This window comes from Elephas maximus, chromosome 14, assembly GCF_024166365.1.
Source record: "Elephas maximus indicus isolate mEleMax1 chromosome 14, mEleMax1 primary haplotype, whole genome shotgun sequence".
Taxonomy (NCBI): domain Eukaryota; kingdom Metazoa; phylum Chordata; class Mammalia; order Proboscidea; family Elephantidae; genus Elephas; species Elephas maximus.
In genome coordinates, this window is record NC_064832.1 from 81,154,723 (window position 1) to 81,173,425 (window position 18,703).

Genomic DNA, 18,703 nt, shown 5'->3' on the forward strand with positions numbered 1-18,703 from the left:
GCATGGTGAGATTTTAGTATCTAATGTTTTGCATCTCACCCCTACCAAATCATATTGTGCCTTAGCGTATTTGCATTTTAAATTCATTGAAAAAAAATCTGAAAGTGTGCTGAATGTTTTCTTGCTTATTTCAGTGAGAAATTCAGCTGTGTTTATGGTTTCATCGCTGATAAATTACTTCAGTAGTTAGCCCAGTATTTTGTTTCATGTGAAGACCCTAAGGGCCATACTGCATAGCTAAGTATTTCTTTACAGATTACTGCTCACGTTGTTTACTTCTGCTTTGTAATAAATCTTCAAAAGAGAAACATATTTAATTAACATTTCCTTAAATCCCTCTTTCAACAGTAGAACAGAGCCCCTTGATTTTTCTATTAAGGTAGTTCTTCTGCACTGGCTTTGAGATATTGCATTTGATATTTTGGAGAAGAGGTACACTTATAATTAAATATTTTTACTTGTCTTCTTCACATTCAAAAAAAAAAAAAATAGCCCACTATGATATTTGACTTATTAGCCATAACAAAATATATTTGACCTCTTTCTTTCCTTATTACTAATGGCACAAATTTGCCAAAATTACTTCACACCAATGTATCAGAGCACTGATTGAGCAACACCATAATGTTGCCTTTATTAGCTCCTGGAGCTCTTCTTAAACTATAATTGTCATTAACAGCTTTTATCTTAATCCTTGGATTTGAAAAAAAATTCTTGTGTACACTATTAACATAACTAGGTTTATACCAGTAAATAAAACTTAAACCAGTCATGGAACTTGCTTCATCTTCCATTTGCTATCAACCTTCCCACCTAACATCAGCAAATGAGTTCAGCAAATTTCAAATTTCTGACTGATAAATTCTTTCACCCTTCGCTACTCTTTTTATAAAGTTACCTGAGAATAAGAAATATAATGAAAGTTGAGTTTGGGTGATTTCATAGTATTTTGAAGCTGTGTCAGCATACATTTAAAAATTCTTGCAATAGCAATTCCCTTTTCTCACCTTATCAAGTTGTAACTCATCACTTTGAAGATGGAAGGAATACACAGAGTCACTATACCAAAAAGAATTGGTCAGCATTCAACCATTTCAGGAGCTAACATATGATCAGGAACAGATGGTACTGATGGAAGGAGTCCAAGCTGCACCAAAATCATTGCAGAAAAATAAGGCTCTGGGAATTGACGGAATACCAATTGAAATGTTTCAACAAATGGATGCAACGCTGGAACTGCCCACTCATCTATGCCAAGAAATTTGGAAGACAGCTACCTGATCAACCTGCTGGAAGAGATCTATATTTATGCTTATTCCCAAGGAAGTGATCCAACTGAATGTGGACATTATCAAACAGTATCATTAATATCACATGCAAGCAAAATTTTGCCGAAGATTATTCAAAAACAACTACAGCGGTATATCAACCCAAAGAAGAATTGAGGCTTTTGAATTATGTTGTTATCAAAGAATATTTAATAAATCATGGACTGCCAGAAAAGAAAAAACAAATCTGTCTTAGAAGTACAGCCAGAATATTCCTTAGAAAAGAGGGTGGTGAGACTTCATCTCACCTATTTTGACCCAGTCCCTGGAGAAGGACATCATACTTGGTGAAGTAGAGAATCGGTGAAAAAAGAGGAAGAAAGCCCTCAATAAGACAGAGATGGATTGACACAGTGGCTGGAACAATGGGCTCAGACAGATAGGGTTGTGAGGGTGATGCAGGACCAGGTAGTGTTTTTTTCTGTTGTATATAGGGTTGCTATCAGTGGGAAATGAGTCGGCTGCACCTAACAAAAATAACAGCTCATACTGAAGGCTGTAGCGTTTCATCTTCATCATTAAGTACTTCAAAGTCTTCTTCACTTTCTGCAAGCAAAGTTGTGATATCTACGTATAGCAGGTCCACTGGCATATGCAACTATCACTCACATTTTCCACCTCTGGGGTTTATAGGTAAGTTTTTTAACAGGTATAATAAGCACTGGCATCATGGCAGGGAGTTACGTGTCTTTGTAAACCAGCAGGAAGTTCGTTGGCACTATGTTGCTGTGCTGAGAGGTTATTGTAGGGGGTGCTGCAACCGGGCGGAGTGACTGTGAATGACTTTCGTCTCATTTGCCCTCTGTACAGCCTGATAGAGCTTGTAAGTAGATTTACTGTATCCTTTTTGTTATTGGGAGCATTCGGCTTTTAGCATTTGGTGATATGCAAGTGCATAAGCTATTTTCAGGGGAAACACACTGTGAACACAATCTTTGATGTACTTCATGACCACACATACAAATAAGTACCAATTACATATTTTTGCCTTTCGGGCTTCTGACCAAGGAGATAAGCCATGTAAGGATATTTTTGGTTTCCTATGTGTTTTTTTTTTTTTTTTTTTTTCAATGTGTTATTAGGTAGGTGAGGTTTTTGTGATTAGGTAATAGTTCAAGTGAAAAACTTATTTTCAGGCCAAATAAGTACATGTTGCAGTGTTCTTGACGTACTGCATGGATGTCTGGTGCTTTCGCCAAAGGCATATCTTTGGGTTTCTGAGCTGTAGGTGCTTGTTTTGCAGTAAGAAATAATTTATTAGGCGGGGCCAAGATGGCGGACTAGGTGGACGCTACCGCGGATCCCTCTTGCAACAAAGACTCGGAAAAACAAGTGAATCGATCACATATATAACAATCTACGAACTCTGAACAACAAACACAGACTTAGAGACGGAGAACGAACAAATACGGGCAGACAGCAATCGTTTTCAGAACTAAGAGCCAGCGTACCAGGCAGGTGACCTTTGGAGCCCGGGCTGGGGCAGAGCCCAGGGGGGCAGACGGCACAGACAAGGGGCCCAGCCCTACCCACCCCGAACCCATCCTGGGAGGAAGTCTAGCTGGTTGGCGCAGGCGGCGTAGCGGCGCAGCTGGTGGGAGAAACACCCGGGAGGCAGTGACTGATCTTGGAGCAGGGAGAGCAGCGTCCCAGCCGGGGAGCCACTCAGCCGGGAGTTTGGCGGGAGATGGGCGAGGCGCGAGCGTGGGGATCACCTATATTTCCCTAAAGCGACCCCGGGGGGGGCGCCCAGATGTTCATGAGGGCCACGTCCACCCACTTCACGCGAGCGGTGCGGCGCACTGGAGGGAGAAATCCCTGGGAGGAAGTGACGGGTCTCGGAGCCGTCCCGCTGGAATCTTGGCAAGAGCGGGCGGGGTGTGAGCGCATTCCCCTGAATAGACACCGGGGGCGAGCCCAGCTGTTCGTGAGGGCCATGCCCACCCAGTTTGCGTGAGCGGTGCAGCGCACCGGAGGGAGAAATCCCCGGGAGGAAGTGACTGATCTTGGAGCGGGGAGAGTAGCGTCCCAGCCGGGGAGCCGTCCTGCCGGGATTCTGGTGGACGGGGGCGGAGCGTGAACATGGGGATCAGCTCTATATTCTGTGGTGCTACACGCCTAGCTCTCTGATCCCTCCTCCACATCCCCAGGCGGCTCCATTAACATCCGAATACCCTGAGCCAGAAGGAGAATTCAGATAGGGATCTGACTGCATTTTTTTTTTAGCTGATTACCTGGAGAATCTAGTTTCCCAGTAATGGCTCGGAGACAGCAGTCCATATCAAACCACATAAAGAAACAGACCATGACAGCTTCTCCAACCCCCCAAACAAAAGAATCAAAATCTTTCCCAAATAAGATACAATCCTGGAATTATCAGATACAGAATATAAAAAACTAATTTACAGAATGCTTCAAGACATCAGAAATGAAATAAGGCAAACTGCAGAAAAAGCCAAGGAACACACTGATAAAACTGTTGAAGAACTCAAAAAGATTATTCAAGAACATAGTGGAAAAATTAATAAGTTCCAAGAATCCATAGAGAGACAGCATGTAGAAATCCAAAAGATTAACAATAAAATTACAGAATTAGACAACGCAATAGAAAATCAGAGGAGCAGACTCGAGCAATTAGAATGTAGACTGGGACTTCTGGAGGACCAGGGAATCAACACCAACATAGCTGAAAAAAAATCAGATAAAAGAATTAAAAAAAAATGAAGAAACCCTAAGAATCATGTGGGACTCTATCAAGAAGGATAACTTGCGAGAGATTGGAGTCCCAGAACAGGGAGGGGGGACAGAAAACACAGAGAAAATATTTGAAGAACTCCTGACACAAAACTTCCCTGACATCATGAAAGAAGAAAGGATATCTATCCAAGATGCTCATCGAACCCCATTTAAGATTGATCCAAAAAGAAAAACACCAAGACATATTATCATCAAACTTGCCAAAACCAAAGACAAACAGAAAATTTTAAAAGCAGCCAGGGAGAAAAGAAAGGTTTCCTTCAAGGGAGAGTCAATAAGAATAAGTTCAGAGTACTCAGCAGAAACCATGCAAGCAAGAAGGGAATGGGACGACATATACAGAACACTGAAGGAGAAATACTGCCAACCAAGGATCATATATGCAGCAAAACTCTCTCCGAAATGTGAAGGAGAAATTAAGATCTTTACAGATAAACACAAGTTTAGAGAATTTGCAAAAACTAAACCAAGACTGCAAGAAATGCTTAAGGAGATTGTTTGGCCTGATGACCAATAATATCAGGTACCAGCACAATACAAGGTCTCAAACAGAACCTCCTGATATCAACGCAACTCAAATAGGGAAAGCACAAAAACAAACAAAGTAAGATTAATTCTAAAAAATAAATAAATAAACAAAATAATACACATAAAAGGAAATCATGGAAATCAATAGATAAATGATCACAATAATCAAAAAGAGGGACTAAATATAGGAGGCATTGAACTGCCAGATGGAGAGGGATACAAGGCGATATAGAAGGATACAAGTTAGGTTTTTACTTAGAAAAATAGGGGTAAATAATAAGGTAACCACAAAAAGGAATATCAATTCCATAACTCAAGAAAAACGTAACGACTCAACAAACATAAAGTTAAACATTATGAAAATGAGGATCTCACAATCTACTAAGAAAAATGTCTCAGCACAAAAAAAGTATGTGGAAAAATGAAATGGCCAACGACACACATGAAAAGGCATCAAAATGACAGCACGAAAAACTTATTTATCTATAATTACGCTGAATGTAAATGGACTAAATGCACCAATAAAGAGACAGAGAGTCACGGACTGGATAAAGAAACACGAGCCATCTATATGCTGCCTACAAGAGACACACCTTAGACTTAGAGACACAAATAAACTAAAACTCAAAGGATGGAAAAAAAATATATCAAGCAAACAATAAGCAAAAAAGAAGAGGCGTAGCAATATTAATTTCTGACAAAATAGACTTTAGACTTAAATCCACCACAAAGGATAAAGAAGGACACTATATAATGATAAAAGGGACAATTGATCAGGAACATATAACCATATTAAATATTTACACACGCAATGACAGGGCTGCAAGATACATAAATCAAATTTTAACAGAATTGAAAAGCAAGATAGACACCCCCACATTTATAGTAGGGGACTTCAACACACCACTTTCGGAGAAGGACAGGACATCCAGTAAGAAGCTCAATAGAGACACAGTAGACCTACTTACAACAATCGACCAACTTGACCTCATAGACTTATACAGAACTCTCCACCCAACTGCTGCAAAATATACTTTTTTTTCTAGTGCACATGGAACATTCTCTAGAATAGACCACATATTAGGTCACAAAACAAATCTTGGTAGAATCCAAAAAATCGAAATATTACAAAGCATCTTCTCAGACCACAAGGCAATGAAGCTAGAAATCAATAACAGAAAAACTAGGGAAAAGAAATCAAATACTTGGAAAATGAACCATACCCTCCTGAAAAAAGAATGGGTTATAGAAGACATCAAGGAGGGAATAAGGAAATTCTTAGAAAGCAACGAGAATGAAAATACTTCCTATCAAAACCTCTGGGACACAGCAAAAGCAGTGCTCAGAGGCCAATTTATATCGATAAATGCACACATACAAAAAGAAGAAAGAGCCAAATCAGAGAACTGTCCCGACAACTTGAACAAATAGAAAGTGAGCAACAAAAGAACCCATCAGACACCAGAAGAAAACAAATAATAAAAATTAGAGCTGAACTAAATGAATTGCCCAGTACCCAGTGCCGTCGATCACTTAGAGAACAGAAAAACAATTGAAAGAATTAACAAAGCCAAAAGCTGGTTCTTTGAAAAAATTAACAAAATTGATAAACCATTGGCTAGACTGACTAAAGAAAAACAGGGAAGAAAACAAATAACCCGAATAAGAAACGAGAAGGACCACATCACAACAGAGCCAAATGAAATTAAAAGAATCATTTCAGATTACTACGTAAAATTGTACTCTAACAAATTTGAAAACCTAGAAGAAATGGATAAATTCTTAGAAAAATACTACCTACCAAAACTAACACATTCAGAAGTAGAACAACTAAATGGACCCATAACAAAAAAAGAGATTGAAACGGTAATCAAAAAACTTCCAACAAAAAAAAGTCCTGGCCCAGACGGCTTCACTGCAGAGTTCTACCAAACCTTCAGAGAAGACTTAACACCACTACTACTGAAAGTATTTCAAAGCATAGAAAAAGACGGAATACTACCCACCTCATTCTATGAAGCTACCATCTCCCTGATACCAAAACCAGGAAAAGACATTACAAAAAAAGAAAATTTTAGACTTATATCCCTCATGAACATAGATGCAAAAATCCTCAACAAAATTCTAGCCAATAGAATCCAACAACACATCAAAAAAATAATTCACCCTGATCAAGTGGGATTTATACCAGCTATGCAAGGCTGGTTTAATATCAGAAAAACCATTAATGTAATGCATCACATAAATAAAACAAAAGATAAAAACCACATGATCTTATCAATAGATGCAGAAAAGGCATTTGACAAAGTTCAACACCCATTTATGATAAAAACTCTTACCAAAATAGGAATTGAAGGAAAATTCCTCAACATAATAAAGGGCATCTATGCAAAGCCAACAGCCAATATCACTCTAAATGGAGAGAACCTGATAGCATTTCCCTTGAGAACGGGAACCAGACAAGGATGCCCTTTATCACCGCTCTTATTCAACATCGTACTTGAAGTCCTAGCCAGGGCAATTAGGCTAGACAAAGAAATAAAGGGTATCCAGATTGGCAAGGAGGAAGTAAATCTATCACTATTTGCAGATGACATGATCGTATACATGGAAAACCCTAAGGAATCCTCCAGAAAACTACTGAAACTAAGAGAAGAGTTTGGCAGAGTCTCAGGTTATAAGATAAACATACAAAAATCACTTGGATTCCTCTACATGAACAAAAAGAACACTGAAGAGGAAATAACCAAATCAATACCATTCACAGTAGCCCCCAAGAAGATAAAATACTTAGGAATAAATCTTACCAAGGATGTAAAAGACCTATACAAAGAAAACTACAAAGCTCTACTACAAGAAATTCAAAAGGACATACTTAAGTGGAAAAACATACCCTGCTCATGGATAGGAAGACTTAACATAGTAAAAATGTCTATTCTACCAAAAGCCATCTATACATATAATGCACTTCCAATCCAAATACCAATGTCATATTTTAAGGGGATAGAGAAACAAATCACTAATCTCATATGGAAAGGAAAGAACCCCCGGATAAGCAAAGCATTACTGAAAAAGAAGAAGAAAGTGGGAGGCCTCACTCTACCTGATTTCAGAACCTATTATACAGCTACAGTAGTCAAAACAGCCTGGTACTGGTACAACAACAGGCACATAAACCAATGGAACAGAATTGAGAACCCAGATATAAATCCATCCATGTATGAGCAGCTGATATTTGACAAAGGACCAGTGTCAGTCAATTGGGGAAATGATAGTCTTTTTAACAAATGGTGCTGGCATAACTGGATATCCATTTGCAAAAGAATGAAACAGGACCCATACCTCACACCATGCACAAAAACTAACTCCAAGTGGATCAAAGACCTAAACATAAAGACTAAAACGATAAAGATCATGGAAGAAAAAATAGGGACAACCCTAGGAGCCCTAATACAAGGCATAAACAGAATACAAAACATTACCAAAAATGATGAAGAGAAACCAGATAACTGGGGGCTCCTAAAAATCAAACACCTATGCTCATCTAAAGACTTCACCAAAAGAGTAAAAAGACCACCTACAGACTGGGAAAGAATATTCAGCTATGACATCTCAGACCAGCGCCTGATCTCTAAAATCTACATGATTCTGTCAAAACTCAACCACAAAAAGACAAACAACCCAATCAAGAAGTGGGCAAAGGAGATGAACACACATTTCACTAAAGAAGATATTCAGGCAGCCAACAGATACATGAGAAAATGCTCCCGATCATTAGCCATTAGAGAAATGCAAATTAAAACTACGATGAGATTCCATCTCACACCAACTAGACTGGCATTAATCCAAAAAACACAAAATAATAAATGTTGGAGAGGCTGCGGAGAGATTGGAACTCTCATACACTGCTGGTGGGATTGTAAAATGGTACAACCACTTTGGAAATCCATCTGGCGTTATCTTAAACAGTTAGAAATAGAACTACCATACAACCCAGAAATCCCACTCCTAGGAATATACCCTAGAGATACAAGAGCCTTCACACAAACAGACATATGCACACCCATGTTTATTGCAGCTCTGTTTACAATAGCAAAAAGTTGGAAGCAACCAAGATGTCCATCAACGGATGAATGGGTAAATAAATTGTGGTATATTCACACAATGGAATACTACGCATCGATAAAGAACAGTGACGAATCTCTGAAACATTTCATAACATGGAGGAATCTGGAAGGCATTATGCTGAGCGAAATGAGTCAGAGGCAAAAGGACAAATATTGTATAAGACCATTATTATAAGATCTTGAGAAATAGAAAAAACGGTGAAGAACACATACTTTTGTGGTTACAAAGAGGGGAGGGAGGGAGGGAGGGAGAGAGTTTTTTATTGATCTATCAGTAGATAAGAACTGCTTTGGGTGAAGGGAAAGACAACACACAATACAAGGAAGGTCAGCCTAATTGGACTGGACTAAAAGCAAAGAGGTTTCCAGGATAAAATGAAAGCTTCAAAGGTCAGCGGAGCAGGGGCTGGGGTCTGGGGAACTTGGTTTGAGGAGACTTCTAAGTCAAGGGGCAAAATAATTCTATTATGAAAACATTCTGCATCCCACTTTGAATTGTGGCGCCTGGGGTCCTAGATGCCAACAAGCGGCCATCTAAGATACATCAATTGGTCTCAACCCACCTGGAGCAAAGGCAAAGGAAGAACACCAAGGCCACACGACAACTAAGAACCCAAGAGACAGAAAGGGTCACATGAACCAGAGACCTACATTATCCTGAGACCAGAAGAACTAGTTGGTGCCCGGCCACAATCGATGTCTGCCCTGCTAGGGAGCACAACAGACAACTCCTGAGGGAGCAGGAGGCCAATGGGATACAGACCCCATATTCTCATAAAAAGACCGTACCTAATGATATGACTGCGACTAGAGGAATCCCAGAGACAATGCTCCCCAGAACTTCTGATGGCACAGGACAGGAACCATCCCCAAAGACAACTCATTAGGCATGAAAAGGACTGGTCAGCGGGGGAGAGAGAGATGCTGATGAAGAGTGAGCCAATTAAATTAGGTGGACACTGGAGAGTGTGTTGGCAACTCTTGACTGGAGGGGGGATGGGAAGATAGAGAGAGAGGGAAGATGGCAAAATTGGCCCGAAACGAGAGACTGAAAGGGCTGACTCAATAGGGGGAGAGCAGGTGGGAGAAGGGAGTAAGATGTATGTAAACTTACATGTGACAGACTGATTGGAATGGTAAATGTTCACTTGAAGCTTAATAAAAATTAATTAAAAAAAAAAAGAAATAATTTATTGCTGTGGTAATATTTCCACAACAGTGCATCCTTTTGGGGTCTTTAGTTTTACCAAAACCAAACCCATTGCCGTAGAGTCAACTCTGACTCATAGCGACCCTGTAGGACACAGAAGAACTTTCCCATAGAGTTTCCAAGGAGCTGCTAGTAGATTTGAACCGCCCATCTTTTGGTTAGTCACCATAGGCGATGTCTCCCTTGTGTATTCTCATATTGTTTTTGAGGTATGGTATTTGTGTTACCCTGGTGTGATGGCTTAGGATGTGTATCAACTTGCCTGGGACATGATTTTCACTGGTTTGGCAGTTATGTTATGATGGAGTTTGACAGTTATTCAATGATGTAGTTTGGCAATTATGTATTTATGTGGCTTGGTAGTTATGTAATGACGTAGTTTCACAGTTATGTGATGATGCGTTCATCCTCCATGATGGGATCTGATGTGATCAGCCAGTCATAAAGACAGCTTCCTCAGGGGTGTGGCCTGCATCCAATATATATATGGACATTCTGGCAAGGCTTCCTTGCTCTGGTTTCTACATCCAGCTTGTCATCATCCGACCACTGTTTCCTGGAACTTGAGCCAGCAGCCTGTTGTCTGACCTACCAAATGAGAGTTCATCAGCTTCCACAACCTTGTGAGCCGATAACCTGCTGTCTGATCTGTGGATCTTGGGTTTGTCAGCTGCTGAAACCTCATGAGTCAGAAGAAGCCTCCAGCCTGACATCTGACCTAAGGGCTTGAGGCTTGCCAGCCTCCACAAATGCAAGACTTATGAAAAAAATTCTAAGCAATATCAATTAGACATCTGTTGTTGTTGTGAGGTGCCTTTGAGTTGATTTTTGACTCAGAATGATAGTATGGGACAGATTAAAGTTGTCCCATAGGGTTTTCTCTGCTGTAATCTTTATGGGGAACATATTACCAGGTCTTTCTCCTGCAGAGCAACTGGGAAAATTTGAACCACCAACTTCTTGGTTAAGAGCCAAGCGCTTCACCACTGGGCTACCAGCGCTCCTCAATTAGACATCTACTATCTGCAAAACAAAGTGCTACAGAGTCTACAAATCTAAATAAGCCATGCCAATAAAAGTGGCCAATACATAAATAGTAGACATATCTATATATATTCAATATAAAGAAGTATGCAACAAATACATATCCTTATAACCTAAATATATGAATGATGAACAAGTCTCACTAACTAAAGCAGTGCAGAATGATGCAGAGGAAGGAGAGAAGAATTTCTAAGTTTTGTATGTGGAGAACCTAGGACTTTGCTGATGTCTGGACAAAGAGTAGCAGACACAAAAATCCTGAGGTAAGAAACAGTTTTATTAATGTATCTCCTTTCAGGCTTTAACTTTTTCAAGGGAAAATTATATATATATAAAATATATATATATATATATTTGCAATTCAGGAAATTAATATACTATCCATTACTCAAATAAGTTTATCTATGTTCCTTTATACAAGTCCTATCTTACATAACAAAAGCATAGGACCTATTCTTGTTAGATCTCAAGTTCTTGATTCCAAATTTTGTCAGCTACAATTCATTGCCTTCTTTCAAGTCATATTTCTCTAATTTCAGAGAATCCTATCTTTTAGCCAACTAACTTCCTTTATTCCTTCAAGAGAATATTTGTCCATTCATTTAAGGAAAAAAAAAATGTTATTGAAATCCTATTAAAAACCAATGTTTTAATAAGAAACCCCAATGTTTTAATAAGACCAGGAGCTATAGTGACTCAGTGGTTAAGCCCTAGGCTGCTAACCAAAAGGTCAGTGGTTTTGGAGCCCTGGTTGCACAGTGGCGAGGGGCTCAGCTGCTAACCAAAAGGTCAGCAGTTCAAATCCACCAGCTGCTACTTGGAAACCCTATGTGGCATTTCTACTCTGTCTTGTAGGATTGCTATGAGTCGGAATCCACTTGACGGCAATGGATTTCTTTTTTGTTGTTGTTGTTACGCTTTAATAAGAAAGAATAAAAAAAAAATAACAAGTTTCCTGCCTTCCAGAATCATAAAAAACAATAGAGGATATAACCCGGTAAGTCACTTACAAGAAAGTGTGCAGTGGCGTTCATTTACACTAGCAGAATGAAATCAAATGTTTGCTGTGCTGCAAGTAGCCAAGCGTTCTATAGGGACACATTTTGGAAGGTTGACTTCAGGCCTGGCTATTTAGGAAAAGAAATATTTCATCTGAGATTTGGAATATGTGTAGAATTTAAACAGGCTGTCTTAGTTATCTACTGCTGCTATAATAGAAATACCATAAGTGGATGGCTTTGGCAAAGAGAAATTTATTTTCTCACAGTCTAGGAGGTTAGAAGTCCGATTTCAGCACTCCAGCTCCAGGGAACACTTTCTCTCTCTGTCAGCTCTGGGGGAAGGTCCTTGTCATCAGTCTTCCCTGGTGAAGAACTTCTCAGCTCAGGGACTTTTGTTTTTTGGTGGTATGAGGTCCCCATGTCTCTCTCTGCTTGCTTCTCTCTTTTATATCTCAAAAGAGATTGATTTAAGACATGACCTAATCTTGTAGACAGAGTCCTCCCTTATTAACATAACTGCCACTAATTCTGCCTTATAAACATTGTAGCGGTAGGATTTACAACACAGGAAAATCACAGCAGATAATAAAATGGTGGACAATCACACAATACAGGAGATCATGGCCTAGCCAAGTTGACACACATTTTGGGGGAACACAATTCAATCCATAACACAGGCCAAGCAATGATAATGAATGTCAGAAGAAACAACCCTGTAATTGATCTAAAATATAGAGGGTGGTCTGGAAAATTAAATGTAGGGTGACTTACAGCTTAATTTGAAGAGTTTTGATTTTATTCATGTATTTGGGTTATAAGGACATGCATTTCTCACATACTTCTTCATGTTAAATATATGTAGATATGTCATCTACCACTTATGGATTGGCCATTTTTATTGTCATGGTTTATTTTTTTTTGTAGACTCTGTAGCTACATAATATTTTTAAAGCAAAACAGTCAACTGAGAAGAAATGTAAGAATTTCTCTAAATATTATTTAGTAGGTTTACTGAAGGACTGCTCTGTTCTTAGGTACAGAACAAATTGAAACCTATAATTTATAGGACTCGAATTCACTTTTATTGGAGAAAACAGGGAAAGCATTAAGAAACAGCATGACAATTGTCCTTGTAGGTTAAAATTAAGATAAGATACAAAATGTTAAATGGAAAGAAATATAGAAACATTTCAATCAAATTAAATAGCTTGAATTTTAATAATTCAGGTAGAAAAAAGAACATCATATTGTCAAATAAGTATGACTCATCCAGATTATTTTGAAAATCATGTTTTCATTAAGAGAAAGTAGAAGGTAAATATTTAAAGTGGTTTGAAAATCAATTTATTTTGAACACTTGTTTATAATGAACATTTTGTACAATGAAACACTTAACACAGTTTAAAAATAATAATAATTCATACGCATATATAATTACCATATATTATATTACATATTCCAAATAAAAACAGAAATTCTAGTATTATATTTATCTCAAATATTTCAGAGAAGCAAGTATAGCAGTTTTATTTTTTTATTTGGTAACTGAAGTAGTCTTTATAACTATGACATTAATTTATCACAACAATGTTGAATTATTATATCTCTGTATTAATTTTGCATATATTTTCCATAATGGATTAGAAATATTGCTTTCAACTAAATATATCCTCTATATTATCATTTGGAAGGAAAGAGAGCCCCAAAGTACACTCACACAATTATATTCAACTGATTTTTTACAAAAGTACAATTGCAATTCAACCCCAGGTATTTATAAAATTGATTTGAAAACTTACGTCTATAGTAAAACCTGTGGGTGAATGTTTATAGCAGGTTTATTAATAATTCAAAAACTGGAAAAAAAACAAGATTTCTTTACTACGTGCATGCATAAATGAATGGTGATACATCCATACAATGGAATCATATTCCAGGATTAAAAAGAAAGGTGTTTCAAGCCTTGCAAAGACATGCATGAATTTTTTTTAATAATTTTTATTCTGTTTCAAGTGAAAGTTTACAAATCAAGTCAGTCTCTTACATAAAAACCCGTATACACTTTGCTACACACTCCCAATCACTCTCCCCTTAATGAGACAGCCTGCTCTCTCCCTCTACTCTCTTTTCATATCCATTTCGCCAGCTTCTAACCCCCTCCACCCTCTCATCTCCCCTAGAGGCAGGAGATGCCAACATAGTCTCAAGTGTCCACCTCATCCAAGAAGCTCACTCCTCACCAGCATCCTTCTCCAATCCATTGTCCAGTCCAATCCATGTCTGAAGAGTTGACTTCGGGAATGGTTCCTGTCCTGGGCCAACAGAGGTTCTGGGGGCCATGGCCACTGGGGTCCTTTTAGTCTCTGTCAGACCATTAAGTCTGGTCTTATGAGAATTTGGGGTCTGCATCCCACTGCTCTCCTGCTCCCTCAGGGGTTCTCTGTTGTGTTCCCTGTCAGGGCAATCATCAGTTGTAGCCAGGCACCATCTAGTTCTTCTGGTCTCAGGCTGATGTAGTCTCTGGTTTATGTGGCCTTTTCTGTCTCTTGGGGCTCGTAATTGCCTTGTGTCCTTGGTGTTCTTCATTCTCCTTTGATCCAGGTGGGTTGAGATCAATTGATGCATCTTAGATGGCTGCTTGCTAGCGTTTAAGACTCCAGACACCACTCTTCAAAGTGGGATGCAGAATGTTTTCTTAATAGATCTTATTATGCCAATTGACTTAGATGTCCCCTGAAATCATGGTCCCCAGACCCCTGCCCCTACTACGCTGGCCTTTGAACCATTCAGTTTATTCAGGAAACTTCTTTGCTTTTGGTTTAGTCCAATTAAGACATTCATGAATTTTAAAAGTATTTTGCTAAATGAAAGAAGGCAGTGACTGAAAAGGCTACATACTGTATGACTCCATTGTATACAGTAGCATAAACCATAGATACAGTAAACCTGTAAGTGGTTGCCGGGGCTTGAGAGAGGGAGAATTAAATGGGTGAAACACAGACAACGGTTTGAGGCAGTGAAACTATTCTTTATGACACTGTAATGGTAGATATATGGCAATGTCAAAACTTATAGAACTGTACAGCACAAAGAGTGAACCATATTGTATGCAATTAAAAAATAAATCATTTCTAAAGTCAGGGTATCCCAGGATAGAATGCAAACAGGGGCACAATAATCTAAATGCATTATAAATATGCATAACAATGGGAGGAAGGGGGCAAAAGATACTAACCAAAGTAACTTTGGAAATGAGTAGATTTTGTAAGGCAAAAGAAACTGTACATAACACTGTACTCTAGGCGATAAAGTTGTTTCCCATGGGTAGTATAGGTTAACAAATATAAAACCACTATACATGTATAATGGAATTGAATAGTTAAGTAAATGGATAGTGGATGGTAGGAGCCAAGTACTCATTGTTGGAGTAGGAGGTTACAGATAAGCAAGGAGAGAAAACTTGAATGATCCCAGTGGTAATGCATTAGTGTTGGAAATATTACTATGAACTCATTTTAGTATAAATGCAGAAGGATTCATTTTGTTGCTGATGTTAGCTGCCATTAAGGCAGCCCCCAATCAAGTAACCCCATGCACAAAAGATTGTTGTGATCCACAGGGTCTTAATTTGTTGATTTTTGGAAGTATATTACCAGCCCTTTCTTCCTAGTCTATTGTATTCTGGAAGCTCCACTGAAACCTATTAAGCAACATAGCAACACACAGCCTTCGCTGCACAGGAGATTCATCGGCTGGAAATTGATCCCAGGTCTCCCATATACAAGGTGAGAATGCTACCACCGAACCACCAATGCACTCACAACATATTTATAGGTAGGTGTCTATACACAAATTAATATATACACATAGAATCTCTTGCTCTGTTAGATGAGGAGTGGTTAGACTCAATGACACTTCACAGCAACAGGAATACCCAGGGCACAGAATTTGGTGTTTAATGCCTTTCTCCAAAAAAAAGAAACAAAGCTTTTTAGAAAAAAAACGATTATTATAGGACCTGGACAGGAAATATACATATGAGCCTGAAGTATCTTGTAGTGCCAAAAAGTAAAAAAATACTTTTAAAAAACATCAAAGGGGCAAAAGAGCTAACTGAAAGAGTTCCCAATAGTCTAAGCTAAAGAGTTAAACAACAAAATAAATACAGCAGCATTGGATTACAAGCCAGTGAACAAAATAAACATCCATTAATGTATACTGATAAAACTATATCATTGAATAAGTGAATAAATATGAGAGGATACACATTTCCCAAGGAGAAACATTTCAAATAAATTATATACATATTACATCCTCAAGGAGATGAATAATATCTCACCATTCATTAAGCTTCCTTCAAAAGTGTCTTCCTTCCAAAGAATAAAGTATGAGATGGAAGGAAAATAGTAACTTTACAGTGGAATAACCTGACATACTTAGCCAGGTGATTAAAATTAACATCAAGTCCTAGCAAGACCAATAAAGCAACATAAAGAAATAAGGGGTATCCAAATGGGAAAAGAAGAGGTAAAACTATCTCTATTTTCAGATGACATGATCCTATACATAGAAAATCCTGAATTCCTCAGAAAGCAGCTGGATCTAACAGAAGAATTCAGCAATATTGCAGGGTATAAAATCAACACTCAAAAATCTGTTGGGTTCCTTTACACCAACATGGAAAAATATGAAAGAGAAATCGAAAAAATAATAAATCAAGAAATCAAGGATGAGAAGGCAGGAGGGGACAGGAAAGCTGTTAACAGGTAACCCAAGGTCAAAAAGGGGGGGAGTGTTGACATGTCGTGGAGTTGGTAACTAATGCCACAAAACAATATGTGTATTAATTGCTTAATGAGATACTAATTTGCTCTATAAACTTTCATCTGAAGTACAATAAAAAATAATATCATTTACAATAACAAAAAAAATCAAACTCATTGCCATCAAGTCAATTTTGACTCATAGGACAACCTATAGAGTAGAAGTGTCTTATACGGTTTCCAAGGAGCAGCTGGTGGACCTGAACTGCTGACCTTTGGATAGCAGACTGAGCTCTCAATCACTGCACCACCAGGGCTCCCCATTTACAATAGGCCCTAAAAAAAATAAAATACTTAGGAATAAGCCTAACCAGGGAAGTAAAGGAATTATACAATGAAAATTATAAAACACTGCTCCAGAAACTAAAAAGGACTACATAAAAGGAAAGACATTTTATGTTCATGGACTGAAAGACTTAATATTGTAAAAGGTCAACACTATCCAAAGCAATTTACAGGTACAATGCAATCTTCATCAAAATTCCAACAGCATTTGAAATGGAAAAACAAATCACCAACTTTTTATGAAGAAGAGATGCCTTGAATTGCCAATGCAATATTGAAGAAAAAGAGCAAAGTAGGATGTCTCACACTTCCTGATCTGAAAACATACTGTACAGCTACAGAAATCAAAACGGCCTAGTACTTATTAAATGACAGACACATAGAGCAATGGAATAGCATTGAGAGCCCAGAAATAAAATCATCTGTCTATGCGCAACTGATTTTTGACAAGAGGTTGAAGTACATTCAATAGCAATTGGGATTGCTTTTCTTGGTTTGAAAGCTTAGAGCCATAGTCTCGCAGGACAACTGGGTCAATTGGTAAAATATAGCTCGTAAAGATTAGGTTCTAGTCTTTAAAGCTTGCAAGCAGCCATCTAAGATACAACTACTAGTCTCTACTCATTCAAAGCAAAAGACAAAGAGGCAAGTCCAAGATTCAGAGAAGAAATAGTCTATAGGACTAAATGTCTACATGAACCATGGCCTCCTCTACTCTAAGACCAGAAGAAATGGGTAGTGCTACCACTAACAACCATTCTGTTCAGGATCACAATAGCTGGGACCTGATAGAAAGGGAGAAAAATATGGAACAGAACCTCAAATTCTTAATAAGTAAACCCATAATTAGTTGACCAGTTGAGACTGGAGAAACTCCCAAGACTGTTGCCTGAGTTATTTTATAAACCTTGAACTGAAAGTATCCCCTAAAGTCACCTTTTAGCTAAACACCAAGTTAGCTGATAAAATAAAGTATATCAGTTGTGAGTATCGTGCTCCTTTAAAAAAATCATCTATATGAGACCAAATGGCTAACAATTACTCTAAAACAAAGACAAGAAGGTCAGGGGGCAGGGAGACTAGGTTATTGGAAATGGGACAACTACAACAGAAATAATGAGAATGTTGACACAGTGTGAAGAATGTAACCAAAGTCATGGAACAATATGTGTACAAATTATTGAATGGGAAACTATTTTGCTGTGTACACTTTCACCAAAAATATGATGAAATATTATTTAAAAGAAAATATCACAGACTTCTGTTTCTGTTTCCCATCAGGAGGCTGATATGGGTCAAGAGTATGTGCGTGTAAAGGTTGCTTTTTGTAGTGTTTCCAGGCACTAGCAAAAGAAGGCAAAGAGAAGTCAAGAAGGCCACTCCTCTGACTTGTACTTCTCAGAGAGCCTGAGCCTGGGAATGATAAAGCCTTGGTTCCTGTCCCAATCCTGCTGCCAAGTGGTCCTGTTATTGCATGTGTGTCACTTAGCCTTCTATTCCTCCATTGCACCATGTGCAAAATGGGACAATACCTTCACTGACCGTGTGCCACGAATATCAATAAAATAAAATGATGTAATAAAAAAATATTTGCTGCAAA